Source organism: Trichechus manatus, unplaced genomic scaffold (genome assembly GCF_000243295.1).
Source record: "Trichechus manatus latirostris isolate Lorelei unplaced genomic scaffold, TriManLat1.0 scaffold00113, whole genome shotgun sequence".
In the NCBI taxonomy this organism is placed as follows: Eukaryota; Metazoa; Chordata; class Mammalia; order Sirenia; family Trichechidae; genus Trichechus; species Trichechus manatus.
This window is the reverse complement of record NW_004444049.1, coordinates 7,690,098-7,703,697: the sequence shown is the minus strand read 5'-3', so window position 1 is coordinate 7,703,697 and position 13,600 is coordinate 7,690,098. Positions and strand designations below refer to the sequence as shown.

Genomic DNA, 13,600 nt, shown 5'->3' with positions numbered 1-13,600 from the left:
TAAAGTGTTAAAAAGCAAAGATGTCACTTTAAGGACTAGGTTGCACCTGACCTGAGCCATGGTATTTTCAATCACCTCAGATGCAAGCCAAAGTTGGACAATGAATAAGAAAGACTGAAGAGGAGTTGACGCCTTTGAATTATGGTCTTTTCAAAGAATATTGAATATACCATGGACTGCCAAAAGAACAAACAAATCTACCTTGGAAGAAGTACAGCCAGAATGCTCATTAGAGGCAAAGATAGTAAGACTTAGTCTCATGTACTTTGAACATGTTATCAGGAGGGACCAGTCCCTGGAGAAGGACATCATGCTTGGTAAAGGAGAGGGTCAGTGAAAAAGAGGAAGACCCTCAACTAGATGGATTGACACAGTGGCTGCAACAATGGGCTCCAGCAGAGCAACAATTGTGAGGATGGCACAGGACAGGGCAGTGTTTCGTTCTGTTGTACCTGGGGTCACTATGAGTCAGAACCAACTCGACGGCACCTAACAAAAACAACAACATCTTTGGATCAAGAATTTTTGTAAAATTTGAGTGGTGGTAGTAGTATTAGCCTCATCAGAACCTGTCTAACTTCAGAAGCAATAGATAATGTGAATCAAGATCAGCCCAAGGCTGCTCCTTACGAGGTAAGACATATCTCCACCCTCCAACATTTTACCAATTCTGACACCAGCTATCTCTCCCAGGGCACTCTCTGCTTCTCTTCTGGGCTTGATAATCCATTTCAATGGCCACACAGAACTCAGAGACCATATGTGATGGTTAATATTGTGTGTCAACTTGGCTGGTCCATGATTCTCAGTGTTTTAATGTGATCACTCCCATGATTGAATATACTATGAGTAGCCAATCAGATGAAAGGGAGTCTCCTTGGGGGTGTGGCCCGCATCTGAATATAAGGAGACCTTCTGGCGTTTTGCTCTTTCTGGATCCTGCGGCTGCCTCCTGTAGTCTCATCTCCGGTTCTTGGGACTTCAGCTGTCAGCTTATTCGCCGAACTTGGGATTTGTTGATCTGCACAGCCTGTGTGTGGAGCCCTGCTCTCTGACCTGCTGATCTTGGGTTCGCCAGCCCCTGCAGCTACGTGAATCAGGAGAAACCTTGTGGTCTTGTCTGCCAATCTTGGAATTCGTCAACCTTCACAGCCTGTGAGTGGGCGCCCTGCTCTCCGACCTGCTGATCTTGGGCTTGCCAGCTTCTGCCGCTGCGTGACTTGGGAGAGGCCTCTATCCTGATCCATAGACTTCGACATTCTAACCTCTACAATCACGTGAGCTGTTTCCTTGATATAAATCTCTCTCTATATATATATATTTATACACTTTACTGGTTTTGCATATCTAGAGAACCCAGCCTAAGACACCATACTTACTGTTAAGTGATTTATTAAGGAACAGGGTACAACTTGGGACCAGGATCAACAGGCTACAACTCAGGATCTGGATCAGGAATCATGTAGACAAGGTCTCTCTTCTTCAATGTAGCACAGCTCTCTCAGCTCCCCTAAACCTTGCAAGACTCCTCTCAGCCCCCTCAGGACAGGCCTCCTCTTGGCCCCCTAATCACAGGTGTCTCTTGGCCCCCTCAGGACAGGCTCCATCTGTCACAGCTGGCTCTGTTGCTAGACCCCTCCCAGGCCTCTTGCTGTCTTCAGTGTTACAGCCCTTGACCCATGTTACATCTCTTTTAGGAGGTTCTTTGTCTCCTTTCTCTCTGCTTCTTCTTTCTTCTCTCTTTTCTTCCTTTCTGCTTTTTCCTGCTGCTTCTCTTCTTGCTTCATTCTGTCTCAAAAACCTCTGTGGGGATGGCTGCTTAAATACACAAACTGCTCGTCAATTACAAGGTGTGGCACGCCACCATATCCAGAAACTGACCAATTCCCTCTCAGAAATTCACAGACACTTCGTTTACATAGTAGGCTACAACTCACCTCATTTGCAGTCTATTAAGCAATCCCTGAAAGATGCATACCAGTCACAGGGCAGGCTGCAGCCCAGGAGCAGACAAAAAGTATCAAAATCAAGCTGTTTACAGATTACCCAGGAAATGTCAACCAACTTGGACAAAAGTAACAAGTCCTCTGGGGTACAAAAAAAGGGCAAAGATACATTTTTCGCTACTGTGAAAACTGGGTTAGAGGATATGACTTTAAATCGGTTGCAACAATAGTTTTGCTATCATTTCATCACTGAACTGAACTTTCTCAACAGTCACAGATTTCCCAGCAGGGGAAGAGACTGTCCTCCAAATGTATGGCATAGCCCAGAGGATGCAGTCTCTCTCCAAAGATGACTGAACCATTATGAAGATGTAGAGTGAAGGGCAAGAGCAGGCCCATTGTCCTCTCCCAGACTTAACAATCAACTAACACAGTCCTCCATGGGCAGCTGAGGGCACGTCGCAACGGCCAGTAGTGTTAATATTACAAAGTCTCTGCACATGGAAACATGAGGATTAGGGAGTGAATACTCCCCATATTCCCAATATTCCTTAAGTAACTTATTTTCAGTTGACTTCATGAGGTCAGACTTCTTCCAATCAGCCCCTTGGAAGATCCCACTTTCCAGCCTTAGTGAAGACCCTGCTGCATGTTCTGATCAATATTCTTTCCTACTCTGCTCATTACAGTCGTTTCTGACACATTGACACAACTGTGGTCTCATCTACCCACCTGTCAGCTCCAATCTCCATATATTCCAAACACTATTTTGTTCTTTCCACGCCTCTGCTCTATTCCCTCTTCCTGTTCCAGTGTGATTTGTTCAGCCTTTTTCCTTCTTCTTCTCAATACTGGTATTTCAGCTCCAGTAGAAATCCAAGAACACATGATCCACAGTAGTCCAGCCTAAGTTACATTCTCCACATACTTTCTTAGAAGCACCCTAATCTCAAGGTTCTATTCCCCACCATACCACACAAGAAAATGTTAAATGGAAACTGTATCCTTAGAAAGTCAATGATGGCACACTTACATGGTTGTGAGTGATGTGATAATTATGAGAGATCAGTTCAGATTTCTCTAGTGAATCCTTTTCAGTTTTCTGTTACATCCACCAAACTCCAGAGTCTTCTCAACACTCTGCAGTAAGAAATTTTTCTATAAATGACATAAATAAATTTTAACCTTTTTAAAAAATCTTAACTTCCTCTCTCTCATACCACATTCCCAAACATCTTTCCAAAGCTCTCTGAATCAATGTTTTCTTCCCGTATTGGTTCTGAAATTTCAGATCTTTCCATTTCTAAATGCATTTTACCCTCTATCTGTTCTTTCCATCCTCTCTCATTTCCTTTATTCTTTCTTACTTTCTCCATTACAAATTTGTTACATGACTACCTGGTGATAGATTCTGTGGCAGAGAATGGGGAAAAAAAACCATAGCCTCTGTCTTCAGGAAGGTGTTATTCAGATAGGTCAATGGGCTTGATAAAGTCTCTAAGAAATAAAACAATTGTGGAATGAGAATACCGAGAAGGAAGACCTGACCTAGATTGCAGGGATAGAGGCATTGAATGCATCTCGGAGGTGTTGTTGCTGTTGTTAGTTGCTGTCAAGTCAGCTTCAACTCATGGCGACCCCATATACAACAGAACAAAATATTGCCCAGTCCTGCACCATCTTCACGATAATTGTTATGTTGGAGTCCATTGTTGCAGCCATTGTGTAATGCCTTCCAACATAGCTCATCTATTTTCCACAACTCTATCAAATAATATTCTGTTGCGATCCATAGGATTTTCATGGGCTAATTTTCAGAAGTAGATCACCAGGCCTTTCTCTCTAGAATATCTTAGTCTGGAGGCTCCACTGAAACTTGTCCACCATGGATGACTCCGATGGTATTTCAAATACCAGTGGCATAGCTTCCTGCATCGTAACAAAACGCAAGTCATCACAGTATGATGAACTGACAGATGAGTGGTAGTCTTGGAGGCAGCAGTATCTAAAATTGGTCTAACAGGATAAGGTGGAAACAGCCAGGTTTAAGTAGGACAAGGATATGATGAAATTTACAGCCTAACTGAGAGCAGTCTGGATGACTGAAGAGAGACGAGGCCAGTGGTGTGCTGGTAACTGCTTAACAACCAGCTTCCCAGAAAAAAAATTAGAAGCCCTGATCTCTTGATGTGTGACAATTGTCAATTTCTCTGGTGTGTGTACTACCATCAGGATACCACCCTGACAGCAGTGGGCTCGCAAGTAATTAAAATATTTAACAAATGGCTCTTGTGAACCTCTACCAGCTGACTCCAGTACAACACTGGACAAGGCTTGATACAGGAGGTTATTTCATGATTTTCAACACATCATGGTATTGTGATTAGTTTTTTGACAAACAGGATGTGAAAATTGAGGAGAAATATTCATTAAACAGATGAAGTTCTAGCATGCTCCCAGTTCCCCCATTTCAGAGGTAGACACTGCTCTATATGTTAATGCCTGTGCTGAGTAAGGATTCCACCAGATAGGTGAAGCTCCATGCATTCTTATAAATGATCCAATGGCCCGTTCCTAAATGCTTCTAGAAACTCTGCTTACATCTTTGTGTGCTCACCAGGAACAAATGACCAATACAAAACAATCCTAGCACATCTCTAACTTATGCTGTGATATTGGATGGGATTGAAGGCCAATCTCACAGGCATTGGGTCACTCATCTGGCCTGTGCTGGAACCTCTTCTTACCACACCACCCATGACAATGGTCCGTGGTCATAGGTTTCTGGTGTCGGAATCAGGAAGGAGACGCTGCGATGACTTTTCTTTTCCAAAAGCGTAAACCAAGTATTTTGCTGCTCAGGATGGTGCTGCAAACTGAAAGGGCACTCTTGATTTTGTAGGATTTGTCAGTTAGGGTGGCTTTTCATTCCTCTGGATTCTCTTCATCATTGAAATTTCCAAATGGATTTTTACATATTGTTTCATTTACAGTGGTAGGATGAGAATGGAGCTAATTTTATTTGAATAGTTAATAAGTGCCTGAGCCGTGCTACATAGAATTCCATGTGCACTTTTTTTATCTCATGTATGGCTTACAAAGGCTTGTAACAGCAGAATTATTTTTTTCTCCTCCTAACACACCTCTCCCTCTCTTTCCTCTAATACTCCTCCTCTCTTCCCCTGTCCTCTTTATAGTCATCCTCCTCTTCCTTCTTCTTCTCTTCTCATTCTTCTACGTGACAGGGAGTTAAGCCTCAGGGATATTCATTTCTGTTCTTCATGAAAATAGCTGACAAGTGGCAGAGCCACAGTATAACACTAGGTTGCACTAGGTATAAATCATACTACACCAAGATCTCATTGCTTTTGCCCTCAGATTTAATTCTAGGCATCTCCTGCGCAGAGACACACATTCCAGGATTTGCCTAAAAGAGGCTGAGCCAAGAACTAAAATAAAGGCTCTCAAGAAATTTTTCTTCTTCCTGAGACAAACACGCCCAGCTGGTATGAAGGAATCTTTGGACCATAATCCAACTCATCATTTGGTTTCACTTTCTGATCTGAATCACTAACCTATGCACCTTTTTTAGTACCCTGCAGCCTTCTCTAGTCCCTGTTTAAAATGTCCTTGCTGCTGCATAAGTTCCCTGAGGCTCCTTTAACTCTCTAATTTACTGTTCATACCACTTTCCCACCTGTAAATGCATGTTTCTTGTCTATATTTTCCACTATACAGAAAGGGAACTTGTCTCTTCTGTCCCCAGTTGGGTGCTCAGTGGTCCTCCCAAAGCCTAACACTTTGGTGGCAACAGATAAAGGTTTGTTGTTGCTGTTGTTGCTGCAGGTTTTGAGATCCACCATGCAGGAGGAGCTGGAGGCAGCACAGAAAAAACCTTCTGTGTGGGACTTGTTCCGCACACCCACCCTGCGTAAATGGATCTGCCTCACGGTTTTTGTGAGGTAGGTTTCACATAGTGCATGAGGAATGTTAAGATAGTGAACCTATTATTTCAAAGGATGAAACAATGTTGTTGGGGACAGACTGGGAAATAAATGATGAGGAAAACCTACAAAATAATTGCTATGTTTGGAGTTGGTCAAAGGGTTATACAAAGACTCACAGGATAATTACACAATGAGGAGTTAAGCATGTCATATCACCCTACAAGGCTCATTCAATCCAGGAGACTGATGGTAAAAATGTCAATCATGGTCCAGACCTTGGCTTTTAAGTTTCTTCATTGCTTCTTTCCATTTTAATTGAAGTACAAAGTTAAAACAGTAAAATATATCCAAAAATATACAGTTCAATGGATATTTCCAGGTACAAATATGTAACCAAAAGCCAGATCAAGATATATGCCATCATGTATCATCTACAACGTAATACCCACACTCCAAAAAAAAAAAAAACAATTCTGATCTCCATTATCAATTATTTTATGACAATTTTAAAATCATCACCAAAAAAGGAAAAGTTCTGCAAAACAAACTGTTCCTTAATACTTTACCACCAGCCGCTGGTTGACTGGGCCAAGGTCCTGGTCCACTGCAGAACATAGGCTCTAAATCTTATGACATGTGTTACCTCTTTTGTTCACCACAGATTTGCATACAGTATACCCATGTTTGGCCTATTGCTCAACCTCCAGCATCTGGGGAGGAATGTTTTCCTAGTCCAAGTTCTTTCTGGTGTTGTCTCCCCGGCAAAGGTGTGGCACTTTTTGCAATGAAATAAATCAGCCGTTGAGAAAGTCAGTTAGTTTTGACATTCCTGTTGGGAATTTCTGTTCTGGCCCTCACATTTGTGCCTCAAGGTGAGAAAAGATCACTGGTCAGAGAAAAAAAAATGGCTTCTCATCATTGCTCTGGGATTGTACTGTCACACCAGGAGGAAAGGAGCCTAAGGATCCCTTGAGACCTATCTGCAGGCTTAGAACAGATTCTGCTATTAAGTTGAGGAGAATGGAGTCAAAGGTCAGCAGGGTTCAATTCAGATACACGGTTGTCTTCTTCATCCCTAAGAACTATATGGAAAATGGTGCCATTTCTTCCTGACATTTTCTCTAGAACCACAGTTGATCACTTGCCTTTTGTCCAATCAAATATTTAATAACAGTCACTGAGTGACTAGGCCTTGCAACTGTATCTCAGTACGGAGACACAATACTGTCACTTTCCCTTCTGGGCTCTTATTCCAACAGCTTCAGTGACAATTTACTCCCTGATCTCTATGTGTCTACTCATGTGCCTGGTATTAGATCACCATGACTGCAAACCTGAATTAGTGGAGGCATCTTGACTTCAAGGAAATAAAAATTCTTTGTCTCGGTCAAAGAAGAAATGTACAACAGGAGTATGAAAATAAGCAGATTAAGATCCTCTCAGAATTTTAATTTTATTAAATTAAATGATCATATGTAATGATTAGGGGACCCAAGTGCTCACCACACTTCATGTATGTGCTTCTTGAGTAATATGTTTTACAGGACCAGATGGTGGCTCCAATTCTATTGAATGTCAGCAGTGATGCAAGCTGACTGCCTTACAATAGACCCCACTCCAATGACGTAACGCTGTCATGATTTTTTTTAATGGGTAGAAAATTGACTCTCTTAAACTTCTCTTTTGTGGTTCAGAACATTTGACTTTTTTTTTCCCCAAAAGAGTTCCTTGTTATTGATTGCTGAAACATTATTTTAAGTCAAGCTTCTCTTCATTCTGTCCATCAGCATAGAAGTCATGTCCTTTTATGACTCTCTTGTGCAATATTTAGCCCTGGTCAATATTGTATCTTCACCTATGTTTTCAACTCCTCAAGGACATAGATGAGTCTTAGACTCCTCAGAATTTGCCCACATGACAGTCCTACGTTCTACAGTAGGAGTATAGGAGGCACTAGGCAGAATAATGGAAGGAAACTCCTGCCAGACTCACTCTCCCTTCTCCTTTTCTGGAAAGTCTTAAATATGCATGGAGATTTGGTGCAATTACTTAGGTCTTTTTATTCACTATTTCTCTTAGTCAAGGTTCTCCAGAAAAACAGAACCAGTGAGATAGATGTATATATATAGAAAGAGATTTACAACAAGGCATTGGCTCACAGGACTGTGGGGCTGGCGAGTCCAGAATCTGTAGGTCAGGTAACAGGCTGGAGCCTCCTGCTGGCTCATGCAATTCAAGAAGACTGGCAAATTCAAAATCTGTAGGTCAAGTGGCAGGCTGCAGACTTCTGCAGACTTGCATCCCAAGACTCATAGATCAGGCAATGGGAAGAATGCAAATTCAAGACAGTGAGGGGGATTTTCCAAAATAACTATTTGTAGTCTGGAAGCAGACCACACCTTAAGGAAACTCCCTTTCCAACTGACTGATTGATTACATTACATGAGGTTACGTTGTGGAAGGTGACGAGCTTACATTGCATTAGATTACATTATGAAACAGCAACTAGTTCAGTGTCTGGCCAAACTATGGGGAACCATAACCTAACCAAGTTGACATACACGATTAACCATTACACTATTTACAATGTAATATGTAGATAAGTCACGTTTCTCAGCTCATCAGCCCCTCCACATTTTCTGCCTTTCTGCGGTTTCTCTACAACGTATTTTATGTTCGCGTACATCTTTGATAGGGGCTTTTTCTCTTGTATTTTGGGGGTGATGATTCCTTCAGCTCAGATTTCCTGATCTCACTGGTCTTCCTCTTTCCAGAAATGCAGACCTTGAATGTGATCTTGGCAATTTTGGGAATGGGAGCTGCTTCTGCCATTAACACCTGTTCCAGTGTCCACACCAATGAACTGTTCCCCACATCAATCAGGTACAAAATGCTCTGTCAGGGTCAAAAGAGAACTGGACCAGCTAGTGGGCACTTATGAAAGGAAGAAAACTGAGACTAGTTAGTTATCAAAAGTAATTCACTGTAATAGTATTAATAATAACAACAAATTAGAGCCAAATTTACTGGAAGTTGACTTTTTGCCAGGCACTGTGTAAGCCCTTCAATGCATCATCTCACTTTAATATTATGAACCACTCAAAGGGTAGGTGCAATGGGTATCGTTATTTTTTAAATGATCAAATTGTGTCTTAATGCCCTTGTGAACTTGAAAAAAAACAGCTAGTAAATAAGACAGCACATTTGAAAAGCAAGGGAATGCAGTCAATCTCTATGTATCCAAATGCTGTGCTGTAGTGGCTCCCATAATGAAAGCAAAATAATACATTAAGATTTCATGTGTGGCTTTTACCAGATTTTTTTTGTATTATCTTGTGCACTTCAAGGGCAAGAACTTCAGGAATCGGTTTAACGGCCAATAGTAGTGGAGCAGCCTTGGCTCCCCTCTTGATGACCCTAGTGGTGTATTCTGCCTCCCTGCTCTGGATCATCTATGGAGTCGCGCCCATCATGGCTGGCCTTGTTGTCCTTCTCCTTCCTGAAACCAGGAATTGGCCCCTGCTGGACACCACCCAGGATGTGGAAAATGAGTGAGTAAACCCTCTAACTTCCCGTTGAGGGAGCTGTGTGCTGTATAGGTCTCTGATGAGAAAAGCAAAACACCATTGAGGACCCTCTCTCCCTAAGCAGGCTCAGCCCTGAGTTTTTTCCTTTTGTGGCATTGCCTTGAGTTCACTATCCCCATCCACAGTGACGTAAGACTCCACCTGAGACTCTCTAGATATCACAGACCAGGTCTTCCCAGTTGTACCAGTAGGTTCAGTGGTGAAGAGGACACAATTAGGTCTTCTCTGTTTGCGCCCCCTCCTTGCTTAGTATGAGGCAAACCCCCTTGATGGTATTTCACAAATATGCACAGATCTAAATACCAGATTCTCATCCCTCAGTCCTTGTACCCTGCCATCCATTGAGAGCCAGCGAGCTGACTGACTACCCTTAGCTGTAGGCCTGATGACTGCCCTGGACTCTGAAGAAATGGGAAAGATCACATGAAGGACAAGAGTGTTCTCGCACAAAGGCAATATATCCAAAGAGAAGGAGTCCTGTTGTGTTGCCTGTGAGATTCAGTTAATCTGGTTTCACTGGGAATGAAAGTGTTAAGAAAAGAGAATAAGGAAAGGACATGGTAAGGGAAGGGAATTTCAAAGTGATAAAGAACAGGAAAGGATTCTAAAATTTTTCTGTGCTTCCCTTGCCTTTTCCAAAGACTCCTTTGGCCAATGCCATGGTGACCAAGGGTGAGAATAGCAACTGTGAAAGCTACTTACCCATATTCTGCCCTGGGAACTTGGTGTTTTACTTCACAAGATTTACTCGAGCTCTCACATAGAAAGCATGGTTTGTATCAAAGCTGGTGGGCAGATTATCAGCTAGCTTATCCCATGTCTTTGGTTTATGTTTTTTTTAATGTGTTTGATGGTTTCATTTTATTTGTCCCAGGAGGAAAGGCTCAAGAAAAGCAAAGGAAGATACCTACATGAAAGTGACACAGTTTTAAGGAATTCTAAGAGCTGCTGCAAATTAAAGAAAAAAAAATCAAAGTCATTGCTATATACTTTCAAAATTTGGAAAATAAATAAAAAGATATAATGGAAAATAAATCTGATTTATAATTGTGGTATTAAATTTGTAAATATAAAATACCTATCATTATAAGAAATATGAAGAAAACCATAATACTTTATAAACATTCACAGTAGAATATTTATATGATTGTAGATACCTAGCACATTTCTGTGTAGGAAAACTGAATCTCATTAAAAATATCAATGCTCCCACAATTAATTGATGAAGTAGTTACAAGTAAAAGCCCTAGATTTTCAGAATAACTTTACAAATAGTTCCAAATTTTTCTGGAACTTAATAATAAACAAAATGATTCAGAAAAAGGAGGATCATGGAGTGAGGATGGAGTTGGCAGGTAAATGTGTAGTAGCATATGCTAGACTGCTCTAGAAGCTACAATAGTCAAAACAGTAATAGCTGATGTTTTTACAAATCGAAAGAAGTCCAGAAACAGACCTTTTTATGTATAACATTTAATATATGATAATTTAGACTTCATAAAACACTGGGGTAAATGAATGATTATGCAACAAATAACACTAAATATTTGGATATAAACGAATAATACTTTGGTACTTAAACAGATATCTTCTTGGATAACTACATAGCACAAAGCTGGATCCTTTGAGGCAGAGGTCAAACATTTCCACTTTCCCACTTCTGCGTTATTTCTGACACCAGTCATCCCATGGCGTTCTCTCTCTCTCTACTGGATTCAATAATTCATTGCAATTCTCACAAAGCTCATGGAATCATCAAACCTGCAATAACAAACAGAGAAATATATAAACAAAGGATATAAACAAACATGAAGATAATGTATGGGGTGAGGTCCACATGGGACCCCAACATCTCAAGGGGACATGCTTACCCTCCTAAGAACAGATGTTCACTCTCAAATACTCCATGATATCTCTCTGGGGCAGAAGTACCTGCACAGCTCTTGGGGCCAACCTGCCTCCTGCATCTTAGCTCTGTGCCACTCTACTGCTGTGGTCCATGCCCACTGTTTGTCTCCACAGTTTCTGCCACCATACTGCCAGTCCACAGCTCTAAGCAGCTCTTTAACCCGGGTATGGAAGGGTTTCCAGCACGGGGGCTTCTGTGTCCTAACAAACTCACCACACTCTCAACACTCAGCCAAGAAGCCCCTGAAACCACTGTGTTTCATCTGGGCTCACTCTCCAGTCCAAGTACTCTGCTATCACTCCTCTGCCTGGCCTACCGGCTTCTCCTGGCCCCTGCCATTTCTCTTGGTTACTGGTAACTGCTCTGCTTTCCACCAGATTTAGCTCTTTACCCAGGTCCAGTGCTCCATCAGTGTTATAGCTCTTTATCGGTGTCTTAGTTATCTAGTGCTGCTATAACAGAAATGCCACAAGTGAATGGCTTCAACAAACAGAAATTTATTCTCTCATAGTCTAGGAGGCTAAGAAGTCCAAATTCAGGGTGCCAGCTCTAGGGGAAGGCTTACTTTCTCTGTCGGTTCTAGGGGAATGTCCTTGTCATCAATCTTCCCTGTTGAAGAGCTTCTCAGCGCAGGGACTTTGGGTCCAAAGGACACATTATTCTCCTGGCTCTTGTTTCTTGGTGGTATGAGGTCCTCCTGTCTCTCTGCTCACTTCTCTCTTTTATATCTCAAAAGAGATTGACTTAAGACACAACCTAATCTTGTAGATTGAATCCTGCCTCATTAATATAGCTGCCAATAATCCCACCTCATTAACACCATAGAGGTAGGATTTACAACACATAGGAAAATCACATCGGATAACAAAATGGTGGACAATCACACAATACTGGGAATGGAATCATGGCCCAGCCAAGTTGACACACATTTTGGGGGGATACAATTCAACCCATGACAATCAGTGTTACAGTTCCTTGCTGGGTCTGGTAGAGTCCTCAGAGCAGGGCCTCTATACCCCAAAGGACACACCAACCCTTCCAGCCCTCATCATCCAAGAGGCCTGAAGTCTCTGTTTTTCAACTCTTTATAGAGAGCCTTTCTTGTCAATTTCGAGGTGGAGCCTCCCTAGCTGGATTGGAGCCCAACCAATCCTCCTGGTTGATCGGCCAGCAACAAATCCTTGATTACTCAGGAGATGCCGATCAACTCAGGCCTTGTCAATCACGGGCCAGACTGAACAAAAGTAACAAATCCTTGAGTTGTTTATAGCATACCCAGGAAATGTCAATCAACTCAGGAAATCTCCTCCCAAGTTGTTTTTTTTCCACAAACCCAGGGCAAAAAGACCACATAAGGGAACTCATTGCCCCACAGGACTTTATACTTGTAATGCATTGAATTGTGTCTCTCAAAAATTTATGTTTAAGTCCTAACTCCTGCTCTCTGTGAAAGTGACTGTCTTAGTGTTCTCCAGAGGAACAGAACCAATAAGATATATGCATGTATGTGTGTGTGTGTGTGTGTGTGTGTATATATATATATAGTGAGATTTATTAAAAGAATTGGCTCACACAACTGTGGGGCTGACAAGTCCAAAATCCATAGGTCAGGCAACAGGCTGGAAATTCTAGTCTTATGTCTCAAAATTGGTAGACCAGGTGGTGGGGGGAGGGGTTTCAGCAGAATGTCTATTTATAGTCTTGAGGCAAAATCTTTCTCCACCAGGAAACCTCAGGTTTTTTTTTTTAAGGCCTTCAACTGATTGGATGAGGCCCACCTACATTATGGAGGGAAATCTACTTTATTAAGTTCAACTGATTTAAATGCTAATCACATGTAAATAACCTTCACAGCAACATCTAGACTAGCGTTTGACCAAACAAATGGGCACCATAGCCTAGACAAGTTGACACATACAATTAACTATCACCGTGCCCTGTTTGGAAATAAGGTCTTTGAAGATGTTATCAGCTAACATGAAGTCATACTGGAATAGGGTGGGTTCTAATTCTATATGAATGACGTCCTTATAAAAGAGGAGAACATGCATACACAGAGATACATACACAGATGGAAGGAGGCTGTGTGAAGATGCATCTATAAGATAAGGAATGCCAAGAAATGGCTGAGGCTACCAGAAGCTGGACAAGGCCAATACCAGAAGTGGACAAGACAAAAAAGGATAATCCCCTAGAGCAGACAGAGAGAGC

At 41.8% G+C, this 13,600-nt stretch overlaps 1 pseudogene; it reads left to right on the top strand.

Moving 5' to 3' along the window:
• LOC101346251 (solute carrier family 22 member 9-like) overlaps window positions 1-9,448 on the top strand; it is a 67,472-nt pseudogene extending 58,024 nt beyond the window's left edge.
• Window positions 9,449-13,600: the final 4,152 nt, after the last annotated feature.